Source organism: Podarcis erhardii, assembly GCF_964252035.2.
Source record: "Podarcis erhardii genome assembly, chromosome: 8".
Lineage (NCBI taxonomy): Eukaryota > Metazoa > Chordata > Lepidosauria > Squamata > Lacertidae > Podarcis > Podarcis erhardii.
In genome coordinates, this window is record NC_138499.1 from 41,563,269 (window position 1) to 41,585,999 (window position 22,731).

The 22,731-nt window shown below is 42.5% G+C and overlaps 1 long non-coding RNA gene across 2 annotated transcripts in view; it reads right to left on the reverse strand.

Moving 5' to 3' along the window:
* Positions 1–1,156: 1,156 nt before the first annotated feature.
* Positions 1,157–22,731, reverse strand: part of LOC309349143 — a 57,770-nt gene continuing 36,195 nt past the window's right edge. Inside the window, exon 4 of one of the 2 annotated variants that reach the window (XR_014159759.1) lies at positions 1,157–1,410. This is a non-coding gene — a long non-coding RNA (uncharacterized lncRNA). Of the gene's footprint in view, positions 1,411–10,219; positions 10,536–22,731 lie in introns of those variants that run through there. The other variant, XR_014159760.1, reaches the window with a different exon arrangement.

Sequence of the window (22,731 nt, forward strand, 5' to 3'; positions counted from 1 at the left end):
CAAGAGCAACTGTGCTCCTCTCAAGCATTTCTCGTCTATCAATTATACAGCCTCTCCCAGTAGGCTCTTGTCTTAAACCTGGAAAGCCACTACCAGTCAGTGTAGACAGTACTAAGTGAGATGTGCCAATGGTCTGACTTAGTACAAGGCTACTTCCTATGTTCATGAAATCCTGTGGAAACTTGCTTAGGAGTGGAATAAGATCCACTGAACTTAGAGGGCGCTTTGATTGATGCTGTAGGTGACAGGTGGACAACACATAACCCTTATCACAGTTTTAGTGAGCCATAGGTCTGGCAAGGAGGAGGAGGAAGGGGAAAGTAGCTAGCAGAAAGAGAAAGAGTGGAAAACAAAGGAGTGGCAGAAATAAATAAAAGGGAATGGCACCACCCATATTTGGTCCGGGTCCCACCCACTTGGGGCTCCTGTTCTGCTCACTTCCAATATGCAGTCCCCAACAGAATGTCCCTGAGGAAATGCAGCTCCCATCAGAAAAAAGGTGACCTCCTGTAAATCTGCAAGAAATCCCTGCACAATAAATAAGGCATTTATGGGACATGATGCTCTATGGTTGCTGATTCTTACATTATACCATGTCTGAAGGTGTTGATTTAAAACAAAACTCTGTACTGAATCCTGTTTATCCACATGAAAATAGGTAGGCCTTGGCATGCATGTGCTATGGTTGTAGGGAGTGGCTTCATTTTGGTGCTATTTGTGTTAAACTGAGATTTAAATGGGGTGAGAAAAATCATGTGGTGTATGGTGCAGATTATGCCAAGTGTAAGAAGAAAAAAGGACAGAAAAAAGGTGCAAAATTAGAAGAACACTATAAAGTGGTTGGCTTTTAGGGCCTCATGTTATAGCCATTTTTAAGAAGCATTGCCTGTCTAAATAGATTTTCCTCTTGTATGCTTGCCCAGAAAAGATCACTCATTTGCACAATGTTTTGACAACCATCTTAATTTCTTTTTGATTGCAATTGTTGGCCATCTGCTTCTATTTCTTCAGTATGTGTGCATTACATATGAAATGTAGTGCACCCCCCTCTTTTTATATTAGCTCTATTAAAACAGCATAAGATGCTACAGAAAGAAGTTCATTGAAAACATTAGAAAATGTCAACAAACCAATTCTCTTTGGGGGAATTATTGCTGAGTTTCATATTTTTATGAGCGCTCCACATTCGAAGGCGAGTCTGAGTTCATCCCAACCAATATGGAACATTTCAGCCTTGGTAGCATCTGCCTCATGGTCTAAGAAGCAACTGCCTGTGTTGTCCAGGGAAGGCTAGATTGCCATTTCCCCTGAAGGCCCTGGATCCCTTGGTCAGACTCACCACAAATTCCTCCTCTTTGACAATCTCCTCCTATGCACATCAAGATGGATGGTCATTGTTCTCTAACTTCCCTGTGAACAAACCCAAACGAATTCTCAGTAACGAGACAATATTGTATAATAGCCACATAAGTTTTTTGCAAGCAAAATGAAGATGAATGCCCCATAATCAGATCATCTGGGGGAGTCCCTACAGACTCAAAATATCATGGGGAGGATCACACGAGTACTCCCAAAGATTATGAGCCAAGCATGGGTCACTTTCAGCAGCCTGCCACTGGTGACCATAAAGTAAGCACTCTCTTTTCTTCCCACCAACACCAGATATATAGCCATTCAGATTCCAGAGCCCATGCTGGTTCCAATACTTTGCCTTTGTGCAGTAAGAACTGGTTGTTCTGTTGGCCACTACTCACAAATTATTGCACTTTGTTTTTTAAAGTTAGGCGACATTCCAAAAGTTATCCTGTTAACACTTACTTGCCAGACTTTGCAAGAACATTTGTATGGGCACATGTAGATTTATTTTTGTACGAAACAATGCCCATGGAAGGAAGTGAGCTCATGATGAGATTTGCTTCCTTAGCCTATCAACAGGTAATTGGCTATAATGGCCATCTGGAATTTTGAAACTATTAGTAAAGGTACTGTATTAAAACACTTGGTCTTATTAACATTTTTATTCCTTTCTATTGAATTTTTTTCTGAGCAGAGAATGCATTGCAATTGTTATCTCACCTGTGCCTCCCCTGGGATGTCTATGTGGCCCCTTCACACCTGCCTTTATGTCATTACCGTATATTAAGACACTTTTGCTTGAAAAGGCTTTGCAGAGAGAGGGTTGGTGCTTCGCATCCCCCTATTGGGTTCTTCCATTTTGTAGTCTCCATGCTGTTTAGCTTGTATATTTTAATATTGTTTTATTGCATGTTATTGTTTTTAATGTTTTCTTTTAATTTGTGAGCCATTTGGATTTTCTCTTTCTTAACAACAACAAAATAGCATGGTAGACATATGATAAAAAACAGCTGTACAGCAATCCTGAAGGGGTGGGAAATATCCAAAGATTCACCCTATACATTTCACAGAGGTGCTAGAATGATGAACCTTGGTATCCTCAGGCTCCACTGGTCCACTGGTTATCACAAGGTTGTGATTTGTTGGAAAGCAAATACTGTTGTAGCTTTTTGGTGCAAATAATTAAAGGAGACTGACCGTGACAAAAAAAAAAAAAACCCCTCCTTGTTTTCAATGTTAACTGTCAAAAAGCAAACATTTGGACATTATCCATTCATCTGGAAATGCTTTTGTGTCCTAAACATGCTAAGGTGCACACATGCACACACACTTCGTGTGCGCACAAAAACACAAAAGCAAGCCAAGAAATCAAGTTCTAGTGTGTCTCTAGAGGAGAAAGCTAACATCTCAAGTGCCTTCAGGTGAGCAGGGCACCATATAGGACTGGACCACTCGCTGCCAAATCCTTCACTCCCACATACTGTATTTGGCTTTAATGGGAAAACATACAATAACAATCCAGAGATAATACAAATGTACAAAAGAAAGAACGACTGAGAGAAACTATAACCAATTTATAGAATAACCCATAATGGCGTGTCAGAAAGTAATGGCCATATGTCAGAGCATTCTGTGTGCCAACATTTTCTGAAAAACCATTCTATATCATGATACAACTGATGACTGAGAGATTGTCATTTATAACAAAACAGGTAGCTCAACATGCATCATCTTTACTAAATAAATGAGATTTCAGTTTAGTGGAAACAGAAAATTTTTAAGTGCATGAATAATGAAATATCTTTGGGGACACCACTAGAGCGAGGTTGGTTTTTGTTTTGCATCTGCTATCATATCTGTCTGTGCCTATTTCTAGTTACTACTAATATTGACATTGGTTATTTGTCAGGGTTGTTCAATACTGTTTATGATAAGAATCTGTGGATGGGAGTTACTGAAATAGTTTTATAACTCCACCCCACCCAGTGAAAGCATACAGTACCTTCAGTAACTGGAGCCTTCCAGGGTTGAGAGGTGGAGGGGGTAGTATTTGATGGTGGATGAGGGACTTGGGCCCATTGCAGACCCACTCTCGGTGTCCCCTCCCTCAGAAGCAAGGCCCAGCCTGTGAAGGAGAACAAACTGGACAGAACAATGTTCTGGGATTAAAATTGGCCACAACTTTACTGATTCCAAATGTTGGTTGGACTTGGCTTAGGCATTGGGTATATATCTCTCACAGCCCTGCTGGTGGAGCACTGTCACATGACAGGGTTAACCCCATGATTAATGGCTCCTCTGCAAGACACAGGTCTACACAGATGACCCATCCAAGCCTCTGAAGGAAGCTCTATGGCCCATCTGCCATACACCTTGGCTTTGGGGCAAAGAATTCCCTGTTAGCACACTGTTCAGAGGTGGGGGGATGAACCACTTCACCCACCCTGCCTGATGTTAAAGTAGAAGTATTCCACCCAATTCGCCAGAGTTGTGACTATTGCTATGGGGAAAGCAAAACCTGAAAACAGGGCCAATCTGTTTTCAGGCAAATTCCTTCCCGACTCCGAAAACAGCAACCATTACCGAATCACAGTAAAGCCAATAAACACAGTGCCCTGTTGTTTAGTCATTTAGTCGTGTCCGACTCTTCGTGACCCCATGGACCAGAGCACGCCAGGCACTCCTGTCTTCCACTGCCTCCTGCAGTTTGGTCAGACTCATTTTTGTAGCTTTGAGAACACTGTCCAACCATCTCGACAGTGCCCTAGAAACACCCATTGAAAAACCCTGCAAACGTGTGGTCATGCACATATCAGACGCTCCAAAAATGGCCACTGCCTATATGTATAAGTAAGTTCACAGCGCCAACCTGCCTTGAACTTTGAAGCTTCACTGCAAAGAAAAAGAAAAAAAATCCTTCATGGTAAATATTTCAGACAATGAGGACGTTATGTGCCCAATCCATCATATCACATAAAAAACCCAAGTTTCACTCCATATGCCTTCAAGTGGCCTGCACAGGCTATTGACAATATCTGTCAAAATGATAAATGGTCCCAGGCATGTTTGAGACCATCTTGCATGAGTGTAAGCATGTTCTGCTAATAGAGCCACCATGCTTTGAGACTTTAATGGAAGGCTAGGAAGTCCCTGTCAACCCCCATCACAATTATGCAATCACTTTCCTTGGGAACTTTCATCAGCAGGTTGACACAAGCTGTTGGTGTAGCAAGTGTTCTTAAATAAACACGTTTCTTCTTTTCCTCTGTTTATTTGGAGTGGACTAAATTGTCAAAACCTGTAAGGGCAGCTGCCACAAGCTGCCTTTAAGGCTTAAATTGGCTTTTTAAAGGGTTTCCCCCCTAAAAACAGTAGGTTCACAATGTTGCTAATTTCAAGAAAATGAAGAAAAGAACGGTTTTTTGCATTGTAAAGAACTTGTACTGCATCAAATGCAGTGAGGGGGAGAGAAGGGTCAAGAGCCGTTTTAACAGAACAGTAACAGACTGATCAGATTTGGTAGCCAGAAGAAAACCCATCTTTTTGCAAATATCAAGGGCCCCATTAGAACAGAAACAGAAAAAGAAAAGTAAGAAATATTCATATACACTTAGAAAGATCACAGTATAAGTATAAATATTATCAAGACATCATTGGAGTTGAGAATCCTGTGAAAACTTCATTATCAACCTTTATATTTAGGAGTTGATTGTTTAAAAAAAAAAAAGCATTGCTGAAGCTTGGCATCTGAACACTGATTCCCTCAAAGCCACACACCATCTCCACAGTGCACCTTGGCAAACAGCAGTTGGTCCTTTGAGAAGTGTAAACATCTAGCCCCCTCCCCAAGCTGCATTTGCTAAAACCATTGTTTATGATTTCTGTACAATTATTTCAGTATTGACTATATGACTATATGACTGACTATATCAGTCTGGATCTAGGGATAGGCCTATCAGTCTGTTCCCATACAGGTTATTTTGGCATGTGTGCACACAAAATGACATTCTGTCTCATTTCTACTTTGACCTACTTTTAAAAAGAAATATGAAAATTCACATTTAAATGTGTATGTCTATATATATTTAAATGGGCATGTCTATATATATTTTCTTCTCAAAATATTACTCACTTTTAAATGCACTTCACTGTGTATTTGTGTATACATTGAGCTGAGAACTGAATCAGAACATTTAGAAAGTACAAAAGTCCATGTTATTGGACTACAACTCCTATCAGCACTGAGTGTTGGCCATGTTGACCAGGGCTGATGGGCATTTAGTCCAATGAAATCACGAAAGCACTACATTGGCTATCCAATCATATTATCCAAGTTGTGTGTGTGCGCGTGCATGTGCACGTTGAGGAAAATAGAACAGTGGCCTGCATACAATGGTTGATCTAACTTTTGCCAACCCTCTGCACCCTCAAACCCATTGAAGCCCTCTATATCATATTCTATATTATTTCAGAGGGTCCCTCGGCTCTTATGGGCAGCTTGCAAGGGAGGGGAGCAAAAATTGGGTGCCTATTTTGTAAAAGCACATGTGCACTGACCTAGTACAACCCCATCACTTTTAAATTAAAGCTCTCATTAAAACAAAAAACAAAAAAACTTGTATTTTGCTTTTCTTATGGTTACAGTGAACAATATCAAGCAAGGAAGGTGTTTATCAGCCTTCAATAGTGCAGCTTTGCCTTCTTTTGTATAATCTGACCTTATGAGCTCAGATGCATGAACTTTGGTCAATAAGCTCCCTTTAGGGTTGAATGAAACTGCCTCCTGCTTTGCTGTCTGTGGGTGGGTGTCTAATCATTGTGACACCTGCAGTCGGACAAAACTATTATTGCTTAGCCTAATATAGGCATCTTGTTTTGCTAGCCTGTCTCCACGTCTGGTTTGGGATAGCCTTTGAAAACAGGAAGCAACTGCAATAATTTTGAAGAAATCTGGCAATCAACCCATTAAAAGAACAAGAATTCTAACTTTTTAAAAAAAGAAGAAGAAAGAGTTATATTTGGAAGCATCCAAACAATATTTCCTTAGCTAATCACTGACAGTGATTTGAATAAGCACTGAAATGGGGAAGGGAACCTGATTTAAATTAGCCTGTTTGGAAAAGAATAGAGGAAACAATATATTATGTGAGGGGATACAGAAATGATGAATAACAATTTATTTTCAATTACAACTGTTTTCCAGTGAAAGAAAACAGAACAACACCATTATGTCTAAACAATTATTTTCACAAAGTAAATGTATTCGCTGTGGAGAACTGAGTTGCTAGAAAAGAAAGTGAAGAATCACTTTATATTCCTTTCTAGAAGGATTGCTGCAGAATTTAAAGGCGACTATTTGGGCAGGGGCAGCTTAACGCAACGCAATGTAGCTTAAGACTCTGTTACTAATCACAGTGATGGTGTGAGCCCTTGGTTAGTAGAAGCTTGGAAACCGATCTCCTCATGGCACAAAATAAGCCAGCCTCATTCTGACTTGGTCTCAGTCCACTTTGAGCTAGGCTCAACTCAAAATGGTACTCATACCCTACCTTCTATCACCATCCTATCTCTGCTCCCCCCACCACCACCATTTACTACCCCTTCCTCAAGGTAAGGCCAGTTTTGCTCAAGGAAGGCAAAGGGGGTGGGGCAGAAAGTGGGAGCATGTTTCAACCAATTAAGCCTCAACCAACAAGAATGCTTTAAAAAACACACCTTTGAGCTTGATAGGAGCAGGGTGATGTGAGCCAGAGGTGGACCACATATCATATCATTCCCTCTATTTCCAATTTTCAGAGGTGAGTACTATGTAGCCAAAATGACAGTATCTGTTTCCAAGAAGGAGGTTTCAGTGGTCTTGGGGCAGGGAAGCTCAAGGTTTGCAAAAGTAGATAAGATCTTTAGGAAAAGAAGCCTAATGGGTGGAAACCCCCAAAATAGCACAATGAGGACTGTCCACATACAGTGGCCATGAAACACTAATTGACCATTAGGAACAAAGAAAGCAAAACTGAGTGGAAAGGGGAACGGATTAACACATCATGGCAGAGGGTATAACTGGATGACTGAAACACTAACAAGGAGCACTTCACACTGCAACATTTTGTTGCCGGTCCCACTCATCACTACTTTAAGGGGATTTTATTTACCGGATCTAAGGTTCCCAAATATATTTGCTCAGTGTATGCTATATTACATTATTCTTAGAACTTGTGTTCTGTTGTTAGGGATGGGGAAGAAATTTGTTTCAGTTCACATTTAAAGGTGAATCTAATTAGCACATTGCAAAGAGTGTGACTTTTGAAGGAAATACGTATCACAAAAAGGATGGAAAATATGCAGAACACGAAGAGCATCTTGGTCACTTTGCTAAACATTTAAAAGCAGCAATCAAAGCAAATTCCTCTGGGGCTTCTCACCCATTGCTATCTAAATCTGGCTACAAAACTGTACACACCCCACCACCCTCCCCACAGTCAGGACTATGAGCATGGTTTATCTAAATGTGGAATTACTTTTGAGAACATGAACCTTTTGATTAGTTGGCTCTGCAGTTTGTAAGCATTCTTTCCTGTCAAAACAATATTCATATAGGCCAGTGACTGTACTGTAGTATTCCAGCCCAACCATGGGGCTGAATATAGAGAAAAACACTTCAAAAACAACCATCTTAAAGAAATAAGCATCCTTACTCTTGAACTTTACATTCATTGTAATCTTTGCCCTCATTAATCACTCTCAACATTGGACTTAAAAGCTTGAAGAAGGAAACTCTAAAAAGGAGAAACACAGAGTGTTTGAGGACAAGGTAGGGAAATTAACTCTTGATTAGAAGAATTCTGAAGTGCTGAAATCCACTTTTCCATCCAGCCCGAAGTCCTTTCACATTTTATTCATGTGTAGATAAGCATCAGTAGGCTTGTGCTGTTGACCCCACTCCAGGTGTTGTGCAGTTTCCTGGCCCCTCTGTGACACGGAGGGACCCTCTGAAATAATATAGGATATGATATAGAGGGCTGCAATCAGTTTGAGGGTGCAGAGGGTTGGCAAAAGTTAGATCAACCATTGTATGCAAACCACTGTTCTATTTTCCTCTGCATAAGGGAAACCTGCATACCTAAAGCTTAGGCATAGAGCCTTTCTGGTGGGAACCTGCACAACTGGGGTTCCAGAACACATGAAAGCCTGCTCATGTATAGAGACATCATTGACCAGTGCACATCCATGCACTGGATGGGGTGGGAAGTTGTGCTACATCAGGATTGGGACCACGTGAAGAGAACTCAGCTGAAGGGGCAATTTATATGCCCCCAAGCCAGCCCAGGATATGTAAGGCCTTGGATGCAATCTTGATTCCTTCATTTAAATCCATGTGAGTTCCCCTATTAACTTAAAAGGGGTGAGGAATGTATACAGTGGTGCCCCGCAAGACGAACGCCTCGCAAGACGGAAAACCCGCTAGACGAAAGGGTTTTCCGTTTTGGAGGCGCTTCGCAAAACGAATTTTCCTATGGGCTTGCTTCACAAGATGAAAATGTCTTGCGAGTTCCTGCGGGGTTTTTTCCCTCCCCCCCCCCCTTTTCCTAAGCCCTAAGCCGCTTATCAGCTGATCCGCTGATAAGCCGCTTATCAGCTGATCCGCTAAAAGCCGCTAAACCGCTAATAGCGCTAATCCGCTAAGCTGTCAATGGGCTTGCTTCGCAAGACGAAAAACCGCTATACGAAGAGCCTCACGGAACGGATTAATTTCGTCTTGTGAGGCACCACTGTACCATTTTGCATGACAGAGATTATCTATATCCTAATTACATGCATGTGCACAGCTGTGTGGAGTCCATGTTAAGGCAGCATATTGTGCAACATTAAATGCAAAAGTTAGATGACTTTAAAAGAGAATTAGAGAAACTCATGGAAGAGGAGGCCATCAACAGGTACTAGCCATGATGGCTATGCTCTGCCTGCCTGCTCAGATGTAATAATGCTTCTGAATACAAGTTGCTGGAAACTGCAGGAGGGCCGAGTGCTCTTGTGCTTGGGTCCTGCTTGTGGGTTTCCTGCAGGCTTCTGATTGGCCACTGTGAGAACAGGATGCAGGACCAGATGGCCTCATCCAGCTGGGTCTTCTTGCATTCTTAAGAAAGTTTATCAGAAATGCCGTTGTAAAACTAAATTCATATATTTGTCACACTTTCCCCTGTTTCTTCTAAATACAAATACAGAATGATGCCTCTTATTGCATAGGAAATTAACGAGATTTGGAAATTTTCTCCAACTGTTTTGGTTTTTCTTTTTATGGCAGCTCAATAATTTATAGTGCTTACTTTGCATCCAAAGTGCTGTCTTCCACTTTGGATTACATCACAAGCCATTGTTCAGACATTATGGAGGTATAACTCCTTTACGTAAAGGGAAGACTGATATTTCTATAAGTAAAGGGCAGGCTGACATTGTCAGTAAAAATGTAGTTTTTATACTAGGGTCTAATATCACTTTATTCTTATCTGGCCAATAATGTTGAAATATATTACCAAAACTCCCTCCCTTTCTTCTTAAAAGAAAAAATCAGCTGAAACCAAAAAAAGGTTTGCCATTTTTGCCAGCAGGCAAATCTACTCACTCAACTAAGGTGGAGTTACTTTAACCACCCAAGAAGTATAATTATCACCCTGAAATTCTCTGTCTGGAATATATTATTTCTGTCATGAAATGGAATTTCTACATAATAATGAAAACAGGCCCGTGGATTTACCGGACTTCATTGGCATCCGTATGACACTAAGAATAACCAATCAGAACACTTAGCAGAGTTTAGTCTTTCTAACCATATCCCAATTCTGTAGAGTTATTAGCCAGAGGAAAGACAAAGAAGAAAATACATTTATTTAGACTGATGGTCTTGTGATCCATTTGGCCTTTGCAACCAATATCATCCACCATTATAAAATCACAAATGGTCTTCCTGGGTATCAGCCCATTCAATATTGTTTCTATCCCATTTCCACTGAATGGTGGAGTATAATGATGAATGGTCTTAGGATATGTTCACATTAGCAGCATACTATCTGAAATCTTAATATTATCTGCTCTTTTCCTTGTTTTCTTCTCTAAGACATAGGAAATGGATCCAATGGCAGACAACTAATAAGCTAGTATGATGCAGCGGAGACATTTTTTGTATCCTACAGAAATACAAAACAAAACGTTTTCTTAAAGCAATCCTATTCTTTTTACATCTCCCTAGCTTCATTTCTTTGCTCAGGAAGTGTTCTACATCCCCAAAGCATTTATTATGAATTCTAATTTCTATCAAAAGTCCCACATTAGCACTAGTGGAAAGGGGTGTTAAAACTTGCAGCCATCTGACCATAGTATTCGCCGCCTTCTTTTAAAACTGAGAATACCCTGAATACCTTGCAGCTATCAAGAATTTCTGGTCATTATTAGCACTAAATGATGTGGCATGTTTTTCCTCTTCATCTCTGGCTGGCAGCACTCTGGTTTCCTTTCCTTCGTTCTAAGGGGAAGGTGAGAAGCTGCTTTGCATTGTCTGGCAAGAAACACTTTCCCCATGGGACAGACAATGCCTTCCTACAGACAGGAAGAAGGCTTCAGCAGACAGGATGCACAGCGCTCCGAACTCAACAGTTTATTTTATTGTCATCAGTGAGACTAGAGAACCCGTAACCTAAGGCATTTCTGAGCTTGACACAATTCCCGCTGAGCAGTGAGATACAACCCGATACGGTAAGGGTGGGAAATGGGAAGTCATCACGTAAAAGACACAGGTCACATATAAAGACACTTGCACAAATATAAAATTCAAGATGCAAATAGCCTTCAGAGACACAACGTGTTCCAACAGCCTTCACCAGTTCATTCAGTTCCTCTGTTCCTCTCGAAGTGGAAGTATCACTGATTTTATCATCTCCACCAAGGTGGTGTAAATAATATGCCCTGAGTAACCATATAAACAAATAGAAGGATCTTGGTTTTAAATAGTGTCCAGGATCTTGTTTGTGGCCTCAGCCTTACGAAATTCAATATCTTTGAGTAGGGAATTGCTCAATTAAACTCAACATAAACATATTTAATCTCAAAAGGAGAAAATTCACTCAAAATGGAAGGGTAAGTTAAAGGAAAGCTGAAATGTATATTTATGAGGGTCAGGAAGTTTGTTAAGCATTGGGTAACTAATTATAAATATTGATTTATAAATATTCAAACAATTCTGAAGTATGATATGGGCATGATTGTGTGATATGAGGGTGAGTTGCCTCCCAGCAAATGTATTCATCTCATTCACTAATTCTGGAATTCATGGTAGCCAGATTTCCATGATTACACAGAGCTGTTGTAAAATACTCACTTGTGCACTCAGGTATTTCCATTATTGCATGTTCAGACCCAGAAACCTCCCCCCTAAATAAATTCACACTTGACTCAAAATTTTGGTTTGGTTTTTGGCAGAATTTAGGCCACAACTTTATTGATTACAGAAAGTGACTGGTTGCATAGGTTCTGGTTTGACTAGCTCCCTGGCATGCAGATAGCGCTGACCCAGGGCACCAGCATAGGTCAGCCAAGGGTGAACACCTGGATAAGCAGAAAGCCGGGCACAGGCTAACTCTGCCACCCAAATGTCCCTCTGGACTCAGGCACGGGCACAACCCCCTCTCAGGGATTGACCAAACCATCGAGTCCCTGGATTCTTTAACAGAATACCCTTCACATAGGGATGGTAAAAGCATTCTCCCATCCCTATCACCTGAATCTGCAGCCTTACAAGTTGTGACAATTTGCTACGCGGCAGGCGAAACCCAAATGGCAACAGCCTATCAGCCAAGTGGGGAAAATTCCTGCTGTGCCCCTGTCCCAACGACAGATGACACACGACGGCATAGCAAGGTCAAGCGCAACAAGCCCTAAAAGTAGGGAGAGGTGGGTGGGTGTTCCGAATGCACGCACCGAAAGAGGAAGCTCTGGGTCACGTGCATGGGCATAAATAGGTCCCTCGAACCGTTTAGACTGCATCCCATTGGCCAGATTGTACCCAGCTTTGAGGGACCTACCAATCGGGTGTTGTGGCTAACCAATTGAACCCACCCACAACACAGGGTGTCGGTTGTCCAGGTCTCACCGCAATATGTGCCCTCTTTAAGGGAGGACCCGGTTAATCATTAGAAAAGTCTCAATTTGAGACAGTAAGGCGTATTCAAAAGAATAACTATGGAATAATTGTGGCTATCAGACTTCAGAACAGTCAGATTTTCTGAGCTGGAAGAGGCCTTGAAAATAATCTATGTGAACCTGCTCAATACAAGAATCATATTGGTACTTGATCTGTTAGCTGCTAAGAAGCATGGTAGTTTTGTATAGCGGAGATGAAAGCTAACGGCATTCATATTGGGAACGATGGTCTTAATTTTGCCTTGTGTTTACTGAGATTCGGTGGTAGATTCAATGTAGAATTCAGAGCTAAAAAACAACAACAATAACCTGGGCATATTGGAATGGAACCCAAGGTATGCCTAAGTGAACTTTCCAAATTGTCTGCATTTGTAGAAGTCGATACTAAATAATGATGTGGGAAATGTCTTTCTTGTGCTTCTCAGAACATAGTGTTCAAGGTTTTGACTGGTGTTATATGTCGGCACAACAAATTACCTTGATTTCCTTCCATCTAGAAAGCTTTGGCCTAGTTTGGATCAATATTAGTCTTGCTTCTTGATCTATACACCGGCTTTATCAATACAAACACTGAGTCAGACTTCGATGCATTCGCTTTTGTGGTAGATGTGCAGAACAGAAGCCCAGTTTTAAATAATATAAAGGCAGAAAACACATGCAGATGAAAATAAAAATAATAATAACCAGGAAATCCACACTTAAAGCTGCAATAATGCTCCTGTGGAAAATAAAAGGCTTGAGTTCAGAAGGGGATGCCAACCACAGCTCTGAATTTCCAGGCTGTGTGTCAGGTTCTGTCAGTGTTACATTAATTCAATGGAGTTTTATGTCTGTGATTTCAGGATGCTTGAATAGTAGGGCTATTTTAAGAGAAACAGTAACAAGTAAAAAATGATTTCAGGAAGGTTATTTATTTATAAAAATGTGTTTATGTAGACCTGAAATAATACAGTGGTACCTCGGGTTACATACACTTCAGGTTACAGACGCTTCAGGTTACAGACTCCGCTAACCCAGAAATATTACCTCGGGTTAAGAACTTTTTTTTTTTTTTTAATGATATTTATTGGAGTTTCAAATAATACAAAAAAGAAAAACAAGAAACAAAAGAGAAAAAACAGAGTTTAAAAAGAGGAAAAAAAGCATTCAACATTTACAATCCTTATTTTCGATAACTTTTTTCTACGACTTCCCCTCACCTCCCCTTCTTGTATTCCGTGTCCAAATATTTGTTCAACAAGTTCTTATCCTTAGTTTTTAACTCTAGTTTGTTATTATACTTAATTCAATTTATGTATCAAATTTTAACTTATATGCATTGATCATTATACCTAAAGACTTTTTCTAAGGTCGACCCAGTTTCCCTTACACGAATTCCCCATTTTTGTACTAATAGCAATACAAAAAAAAAGAAACAATAGAAAGGATCAGAATATATTTGTACACCCTTCGGATTCCCAAACCCCACCCTCCCTTTCCCGGTTTCAATCCCCAAACCATTGTCCATTAGTCCATCTACTATCAGCCTGGATTCCTCACGTCAGAGGCTCTTAATTCTCTCTCAGTTCCTTTCTGCCGGTTTTTTTGATAGTCCTTTGTATTAACCACCAAATCTCAGAAGGGCTCTGTCCCAAAATTGTCCATGTTCCATCCGGCCGGGCTTCCAAATTTAAAGGTGGAGCTCAAAACTTGTTTCTTAATCCTTTTAGGTCCAAATGTCCCAAAATCTTCAGATCTCCACAAAGGGAGATCTTTCCATTCCTCCTTCTTCAGTTCAAACCAAATTTTCATCATCCAGTCCTTTTTTTCTTTTATATCCATCTTGACAGGCCTCCGGCTCTCTTTTGCCTTCTGCAACATTTCAGCCCCTCCTTCCTGGTGCTCCTGTTCAACAAATATCTCTTTCTCCACTTCCTCAAGTTTCTCAAGTTTCTTTTCTTGTTCAGCTGCCTGGACTGTAGACAAAACATGACTCTGCTCTACCAGTTTTCTCACGAGAAAAGCAGCCTCGTCCAGATCAGCTAGTATTTTTCGACCTATTTCCATTCTTGTAGTGTCCCTGAACCCCCTCTAGAGGGATTCTGGTTATTGAGTATTCCTTACACTTCCAGCCCAAAAGTCCAGTTAACTTGTTTCAATTCTTCTTTATTTTCAACAATTTATCACTATATTGTAGCTAATGTAACCAGCAAAAACATCAGAAACAAAGTTCTCTATTTTTCCCCACTTTGACAGCTAATTTGACAGCTGTCAAAGTCTTCTATGTCTCCTCAGCAGGCTCCTCTCGCGGATCGCTCCCGGGTCTCGGGGGGGGGCACTTTGGCTCTCAAAGTTAGCTCTTATCCTCCAGCATAATTACTTATACTGTCAATCCGTGTAATTAATAGTTTTATCCAATAAAAAGGAGATATTCTCTCGACCTTAATTATTTAGTCCTTGCTTCAGGTTGTTTACAAGGCAGGGGAGAGGGACTTCCTCTTTGCGTCTTCCCCGATCGTGCCAAATTCAAAAAAATTCTTTCTTTTATAAGTCCAATTTCCGTATTACTCATGGGTTGTTGCTTTTAATCCGAATGTTCACAGGAAAAAGTCAGCGCTCTCCGTCCATGGCATGCGGCTTCACACAGCAGGGGAAGCAGAGGACTCTCAGCACCACGCCGCTCCCCGTCCCCCGTTCTGCAGCCTTTAAAAAGGCTCCTTCGCCCGCCGAGTCACCAGGTCCACAGGCTTCCGCGCCTGTGGTTTTTTAGGGTCCCCGCGTCACCGCCGCGGCAGGACCCGACCCCTGCTGAGCCGATTCCCTCCGGAGCTCGGAGGGAATCCGCCATTCGGCGATGGCGCTAACCCGGAAGTCTACCTCGGGTTAAGAACTTTGCTTCAGGATGAGAACAGAAATTGTGCAGTGGCGCAGCGGCAGCAGGAGGCCCCATTAGCTAAAGTGGTGCTTCAGGTTAAGAACAGTTTCAGGCTAAGAACGGACCTCCGGAACGAATTAAGTACTTAACCCGAGGTACCACTGTAGAATGGGAAACCATATAACAGTATTTTAAAAAAATAAATCCATGTTTCCTCTTGGATCAATATATGCACATTACAAAGAATTAAAAGACATCTAGTTACCTGGTAAACTGTGTTTCAGCATATATTAAGTACGCATCTGTTTAATGTGATAATCTTGGTGAGGTCTATGGGATAACCTTCTGGTGACCAAATGGAACCCCAGGTCTAGATCTGCAAACTTGCAGTCTACTCAACTTCACACGGCTATTCATTGCCTCATTGGAAATGTTTAGGAAAAACTCTTCAGGAATCCAGTGAATTTATATATTTATAAGAATATATTCATGCACTCCTAAAAAGGACCAAGTAGGGCTGGTACATGCTGCTGTCTTCCGCATTTTAAAAGCAGAAAAGTGTCTTGCCGTGCTGTTTCTATTCTATTCTCATTATCAGTACATTTTAAATGTTTTTTATATATGTATACAGTTCTTATTTTATCAATGGTTAATTGCATTTGAATTATTGCTCTATGTTTTCAGCATTTGTTGTTTTTATCTGTAAGTTACCTTGAGTCCCGTCAGTGGGAAAAGCGGGGTATTATTATTATTATTATTATTATTATTATTATTAGGTTTGGCTCTTCATATTTACTAAGAAGCAGAAGGGATATCTGGTCCCATGTACCCATGGTGACACAACTTGTCAACAGACCCTTTAGTTCAGGGATGGGGAACCAGTGGCCCTTCAGTTGTTGTTAAACTACAACTCCCATCAGCCCCAGTCAGTGGTCAGGCATGATGGATGTCCATCATCTGAAGGTTCTCATCCCTCCTTCAGGAGTAATGGGGTGAAACTTTACCTCACTGCCCTGTACCCCCCAGTTCACTTCTCAAAGTCACCTTTCTCCAAGATCACTTTCTCTGGCAAAAGGAAAGTTGGCAGTAATTTGAATGATTTTCGCAGTGGTTTCTCAGGTTTTGTTAATGTATATTATGCTAATGATAGCAAAAAGGCATGTTTAAACAAGCAAAGGTGACCTCTGAATGTGTAAGTGTATGTACTGCTTTAAAATCATTATTAAAATCTTTTACAGCAGCTTGGTGGTTTTCATCAAGATAGCGTTGTCGTCTTTTCTAAAGGGAGTCAATCATTTTCCTCCCATGCTTCTAAGTCTTGTATGAAAGGGAGAATTTCATTTCTTCCCTGAAGTTCAATTCATGGGGTGCATTATCCACAATATGAGACTTTACATGATACTCAGAAGAGAACAAAAATAATGATCATCACATTTCCTGAACATGCTTCTCCCCTTCTCTATTTTTTCCTCACAACAACCCTGTGATGTATCATGGGCTGAGAGATAATGATTGACCCAAGGATATTCACTGGGCTTCATCAGACTCACAGATATTCATAGATGCCACCACACATTCAGCCATACTAACTACCACATGAAAAGAAAGGAACATTATGGCAAACATATATGAGATTTACTTGAACTCTCATTGACTGATATTTGGTGTAATCATGTCTCTGCTTTTTTTATTATTCCCATGGAGATATTGTATTTCTGAGATTTATTACAATTTCTCATCATTTTCATTTTACATTTCCAGCAGCTCTAAAGAACTTTACACTGGAAAATAGTCCATCAGGGGAAGGTTTAAGATAATATCTTTATTTCTTTCAGACTTTTACAAACAAAATATGAGATAAAGGCAATTCTGAATTACTTACGCAATGCATATAGTATGGAAGAGGAAATGCTGGACAGGGTTTAATTCATATAATCCTATTTGAGATGGAAAGTGTGACAAATCCTTTTCACATTTTTAAAGAGTAAGAATACCATATATTACCACACATTTTCAACTTGGCTGTGAAGCTGCAACACTCAATAGTAAACTGGATCAGAAATATATTACACAAGCAATATTAATAAAAGCGGCATTTATTAAGACTGCTCAGCTGTTCAATATATGTATGATATCATACGCATGATATAATGCTCAGTCTATGTATGATAGTGCTATCCCACTTCTTTCAGGTCTAGTTTTTAGGGGAAGTGTAATTCAAAGCAGTGGTACTGAGTGCTCTGTTTGGTAAACAAAATCCAGAAAATTTTGATAATGTATTGTCATAGGGATGCTGGGCTGAGCTCTCTCTCTCCTCTGTATAATGTGAAATAACACTTACATACCCTCCAACATTCTTCAGCTGAAAATCAGGATGAGGGTCTTTTGGTGCTGTGCAAATCAGCTGGCTGCCTCTTCTGCCACAGTCTCTGCCTGGCAGCTGCCCACTCCCTTCCCTCCTCCCTTGCTTCCTTCGCCCACACTGCACCTCATGCCACCTGACAGCAGTAGCAGCTTTGGCAGTGGCAGAGAGGGACTGGCAAGAGCGCTGCACCCATCCTCCACCTCTGCTTCAGTGAGGAACTGCCTCCCCCACACACAAGGGTTCCACTTCATGATGGTTCCACTGCAAGCGCAAACCTCATCCTCCTCTCTGGCTCATCCTCCTCTCTGAGTTCAGTGGCGGTGGTGGTAGAGAGGGGAAATGGGACATTCCAGGGTCAAATAAGAAGCTGAGATGACTTCTGTAATTCCAGGGATGTCCTGGGTAAATCGGGACACTTAAAAGGTATACACTTACCCAACTTGTGACATCATCATCCTGAACCTTTCACCTCACCAATAATGATCGCTCACCTATCTGTCAGTGGGCGCCCTTTGCGGGGCCGCGCGCAACACCACCAATCCGCTGGAGACTCACTGGATGGTCACACTGGCCCACCTTCCCACATCACAACCGTTGGGGCTTCAGCTAAACCCCAGTTCAAATGAGCCAACCCATGGTGATGGTGGAGGCGGGGCCAACCAAGTGGACCGAAAGTGAGCAGGCTTCACGCCAGTCCACTTTAGTGGTATAAAGAGAAGGGTGGAGTCAACCCGGGAGCGTGCAGTTGGCTTCAGAGCCACCCAACCCTCTCTCTGTTTAATGCTTTGATTACAGGTTAACCTTTTTTCCTTCCGTGTCAGAGGGCATTGCTACAGTCTTATGATGGTTGCTGTTAAAGAACCGGGAAAGAATTTTCCCTGCCACACAGGTTTTGCCTTCCCCGTAGCAATTGTCGCAGCTTTGGCGGTTTTAGGCCTTGGGCAGAATCCTTTAGTCTGTCTTCCCTAAAAGGGGGGAGAGGGGGGATGATACTGAGCAGGGATAGCAAAAGGCACAGTGTGGCAGTGCCACAACATAGGTTGGCATTTCCAAACATTACATGGGAAAGAAGGCAGCTCAAAACAGAGATGCCATTTCATCAGCATCCCGGCATTGCTCATAAAACGTAGTTCTGCCCTAATTCTACGTGACCACACTTACTTCAGCCAAAACAACTGCCATATCTCCCTGGTAACTTGTAGAATAAAAGAAGTGTGACAGCCAATGAACCAGAGCAGGGGAATGGGCGGGTGAAAACTAACGCAATGACATCACGTTGTGCATTTTTTTCAATTCAACATTACCAAGGAGATGTGAGCCAGCAGCTCCCACACATAATCCCATAAAATGTAGTTTGGGCTACAGCGGTGCATTTAGTTGCTGCTGCCAAGGGCGTGAAAATGTCCTTATTATATAAATGGAAAACAAAAAATGAGCTGCATTCTGTACATCTTCCCAGAAAGCATTGTACAGCTTTATAATTTATTGCCCCTCTTTCTTCAATCCCATTTTAATGAAGTTAAAATTAAAGGCAAAGCTATTTCTAGCCAGGGCTATTTTAACAACATTCTTTAATAGCAACCTCAAAAATATCGCACAGATGCAAGCCTTCCATATGTGCTTGAATAGTGAACTCCAACTGATATGTGTTTGAACTCAAACTCACTTTTCAGTGCCAACTTTTGAACTATTGAGCAAGCGAGTGCAAGGAAGCCAAAACAAATCTAATTATCCCACAAGTACAATGTGAGCTGCTGAACTAGCATTTAAAAAAAAGAAAGAAACCAAAAACACCACAGTGTCATTACAACCATTATGAGCACCCCGGTGGGAATAAGAATGTTGACAGTGACAGACACAAATTTGCTTAGCTTTGAAATGTTCCTTCCAGAATTTGAGCAAGAGGTAGAAAGCCAGCTATCCTTAACACAGGAACTAGCAACACCTGTCAGTGGAATTCAAACCACCTGCTTGGGCTCCCTTGGGGAATTTGGTCTGCAGCTGGCGGAATGCACTCCAGCACAGAGCCTGAATCTTCCCTACAAATCAGAGAGAGGGGTGGCCCAGGCTGCTTTCTTTAATTTTTTTATTATTGTTCTATTTGTCAAATTTAAACCTTGCCCTTCCTCCAAAGAGACAGTTCAGAGCAGTTTACAGCATAAAAGCAACACAGAAATATCAACAAAACCTCAGAACCTTTCTCACTTAAAACACAATCCACTCATAACATAGCTCAGTGCAACCTATCAGCAATCAATACAGATATCAAACAGGGAGGTCACAGCATACAGCAAGAGATACAAACTAATCAAAAACCAGAACAGCTTCCTGCCATCTCTCCATACAAATTTTCCCCTTCAGCAGCAGACGCTATTCATACCATCTCCTAATAAAGTGCAGAGTGCGGGGGAGCTAGTTTTAACTTTTGTCCACTTGCAAGATCTTCACATACCCAGAGTCTATACATATCAGGTATGTCATACCAGGAAATCACCCGTCCTTTCTGCAGACCTCCCAGCCTTGCACACTCACAATCACAGTTAGTCCATGCATAGCAAGGAAGAGCCGAACAATCTGGGGAGAAATGCTGGATGATACTTCCAGATTAAGCAGCTGTTCCTGTTAGCATGTTCCGTTCCTTGTAGATACTAAGGAAAACCTCCCTGTAGCTGACAACAACAACAACAACAACAACAACAACAACAACAACAACAACAACAACAACAACAATAATTTATTATTTATACCCCGCCCATCTGGCTGGGTTTCCCCAGCCACTCTGGGTGGCTTCCAAAAGAATATTAAAATACTGTGATACATTAAACATTAAAAGCTTCCCTAAACAGGGCTGCCTTCAGATGTCGTCTAAAAGTTTGGTAGTTGTTGTTCTCTTTGACATCTGGTGGGAGGGCGTTCCACAGGGAGGGCACCACTACCGAGAAGGCCCTCTGCCTGGTTCCCTGTAACTTGGCTTCTCGCAGTGAGGGAACCGCCAGAAGGCCCTCGGTGCTGGACCTCAGTGTCGGGGTAGAACGATGGGGGTGGAGACGCTCCTTCAGGTATACTGGACCGAGGCCGTTTAGGGCTTTAAAGGTCAGCACCAACACCTGAATCTATTGCACAGTATATTCAGATTAGATAAAATGCAATTGTGCTCAGAAACGTACTGGGAGCCAATGTAGGTTTTTCAAGACCGGTGTTATATGGTCTCGGTGGCCGCTCCCAGTCACCAGTCTGGCTGCTGCATTCTGGATTAGTTGTAGTTTCCGGGTCACCTTCAAAGGTAGCCCCACATAGAGCGCATTGCAGTAGTCCAAGCGGGAGATAACCAGAGCATGCACCACTCTGGCGAGGCAGTCCGCAGGCAGATAGGGTCTCAGCCTGCGTACCAGATGGAGCTGGTACACAGCTGCCCTGGACACGGATTTAACCTGTGCCTCCATGGACAGCTGTGAGTCCAAAATGACTCCCAGGCTGCGCACTTGGTCCTTCAGGGGCACAGTTACCCCATTCAGGACCAGGGAATCCTCCACACCTGCCCGCCTCCTGTCCCCCAGAAACAGTACTTCTGTCTTGTCAGGATTCAATCTCAATCTGTTAGCCACCATCCATCCTCCAACTGCCTCCAGACACTCACACAGGACCGTCACCACCTTCACTGGTTCTGATTTGAAAGAGAGGTAGAGCTGGGTATCATCCGCATACTGATGAACACCCAGCCCAAACCCCCTGATGATCTCTCCCAGCGGCTGCATGTAGATGTTGAAAAGCATGGGGGAGAGGACAGAACCCTGAGGCACCCCACAAGTGAGAGCCCAGGGGTCTGAACACTCATCCCCCACCACCACTTTCGGAACACGGCCCAGGAGGAAAGAGCGGAACCACTGTATGACATTGCCCCCAGCTCCCAGCCACTCAAGACGGTCCAGAAGGATGTTATGGTCGATGGTATCAAACGCCGCTGAGAGATCCAGCAGAACTAGGAAACAGCTCTCACCTTTGTCCCTAGCCCGCCGGAGATCATCAACCAGTGCGACCAAGGCAGTTTCAGTCCCGTGATGAGGCCTGAATCCCGACTGGAAGGGATCCAAATGGTCCGCTTCTTCCAGGCGTGCCTGGAGTTGTTCAGCAACCACTCACTCAATCACCTTGCCCAAGAATGGAAGATTTGAGACTGGGTGATAGTTGGCCATCGTGGCCGCATCTAAAGATGGTTTTTTAAGAAGCGGTTTAATAACCGCCTCTTTCAGCGGGTCTGGGAAGGCTCCCTCACGGAGGGAAGCATTCACCACCCCACGAAGCCCATCGCCCAGCCCTTCCCGGCTAGCTTTTATAAGCCAGGATGGGCAAGGATCCAGGAGACAGGTGGTTGGTTTCACTCGTACAAGCAGCCTGTCCACATCCTCGGAGGTAACAGATTGGAATTGATCCCACACAATTTGACTAGACAGGACTCTAGCACTCTCCCGCCCCAGCCCTGCTCCCATGGTGGCGTCTACCTTTTCCCGAATCTGAGTGACTTTATCTGCAAAAAAACTTTGCAAAATCATTGCAGGAGATCATGTGGCCCGTACTGGGCCCCGATGTATCAGGTGGTTCCGCTAAATTGCGGACCACCTAAAAAAGTCTCCTGCTGCTGTTTTCTGCAGATGCAATAGAGGCGGTGAAGAAAGTCTTCTTCGCCATTGCTACCGCCACTTGGTAGGCTCGACATTGAGCTCTAACCTGTGTCCAGTCAACTTCAGAATGGGTCATCCGCCACCGGCGCTCTAGCCGTCTCAACGATTGTTTCATTGCCCTCAGATCCGTGGAAAACCACGGGGCTGTCTGGGCCCCATTCAATCAGAGAGGGCGCTTCAAACATTTTAAAAAGAACTCTGCACCCCTCCGGATCCCCCTGGGCCGCAGCAGCAGTGACAGCAACGGTCCCTGTGAGGCCTGTCAGGCCCCGCCCTGGGCCAGGTGGTGA